Source organism: Nestor notabilis, unplaced genomic scaffold (genome assembly GCF_000696875.1).
Source record: "Nestor notabilis isolate BGI_N333 unplaced genomic scaffold, ASM69687v1 scaffold24939, whole genome shotgun sequence".
Classification (NCBI taxonomy): domain Eukaryota; kingdom Metazoa; phylum Chordata; class Aves; order Psittaciformes; family Psittacidae; genus Nestor; species Nestor notabilis.
Window position 1 is genome coordinate 13,750 of NW_009943623.1, and position 1,432 is coordinate 15,181.

The window sequence follows — 1,432 nt, forward strand, 5'->3', positions numbered from 1 at the left end:
CACCAACGTCCCCCCCCCCCCGTTCCCCCCCCCCTGCCACTGCGCACCCTGCTCTGCCCCACCACCCTCACCCCAAAACCACACCTTCATGTCCTGGTTATGTCAAGGTCCCCACACCACAGGGGAAGGTGGTGCCCAAAAAGCAGGGCTTGTCCAGGAGTTGAACCTAGGACCTCTCACACCCTAAGCGAGAATCATACCCCTAGACCAATGAGCCAGGGCATGCAGCTGCCCGGGCACCCCCTCCCCGTGACGGCCCCCGGGGGACCCCTAGACCAATGAGCCAGGGCATGCAGCTGCCCGGGCACCCCCTCCCCGTGACGGCCCCTGGGTGCTGGGGTGTCGCTGTGACCAGGGACCCTGGGCCCCACCAGATGCTGTTTGGAGATGGGCCCTGCCCCAGCCCCAGCAGCAGAATGGGGCACAGGGTATGTGCTGGCATGTATCACAGAGACTTTCCTGCTTCCCTGGACAAAAAAGATGCCGAGGAGGATCAGAGCGTGTCTGGGGATGGGGCCAGAGGGGACGCACACCAAGTAGCAGTGGAGCCATGGAGGAGGGCTGGAGAACCCAATACAGGCTTGGGGTATGGCTCCACCTTCAGATGGGTCCAGCCCCCAGAGGAGTCCTTCCATGGGCAAAGCCTGCCCTGCTTTTGTCTGGGTACACCAACCTCGTTTGGGATGCCACCTGGTCCATGCCTGCCCTTCATGGGCTGTGGCCAGTGGTGGGTCCCCAAAAGCAGGGCTCGTCCAGAAGTTGAACCCGGGACCTCTCGCACCCTAAGCGAGAATCATACCCCTAGACCAACGAGCCGGGGTGCGCAGCTGCCTGGGCACCCCTCACCGTGCCGAGACCTGGGTGCTGGGTGGTCGCTGTGATCAGGGACCCCGGGGCCCCAGGGGTAAAAGACCTCGATGCAGGAGCTGTTGAGTACCTCATGTTGGGTAACCAGGTCTCCTGTTGCCTTCTGTTTTCCCTCATCTTCCTTTTATCACTGATGTACCTATAGAAGCTTTCCTTGTTGCCATTAATGTCCATGACCAGATTAAGCCCATTCAGGGCTTTAGTTTTCCTAATCCAATCCCTGGCTGCTTGGACAATATCTTTATATTCCTCGCAGGCAAGCCCCCTCTCTAGGCCTGCTTTTTGGGTTGGAGATTGTCCATGAGCTCCTTGTTCATCCAGGCAGACCTCCTGGTGGTTTTTCCTGAATTCTTTGTTGGGATGCACCCTCCCTCATGCCATGTTACCTTCCTGGGACTGCAAAACCAGGAAAACTTGGTGGGATGTTTTTGTCCCTCCTACCCTGGGGCCATCACAACCCCAGGGAGGGGTATATTGGGGGTCCCTGTGCACTGCTGGCACCCCAAAATCTGTCCCAGTTCCTCCCAGGCACCTCGTTGTCCTGGAAGTGGGGAAGTCTCTGGGG

General features: G+C 59.2%; 1 non-coding gene across 1 annotated transcript; it reads right to left on the bottom strand.

Annotated features, from left to right (window-relative positions):
* Positions 1 to 744: 744 nt before the first annotated feature.
* On the bottom strand, positions 745 to 816 carry TRNAP-AGG. The gene has a single exon. It is a non-coding gene; the product is annotated as a tRNA-Pro (tRNA).
* Between the last annotated feature and the right edge of the window lie 616 nt (positions 817 to 1,432).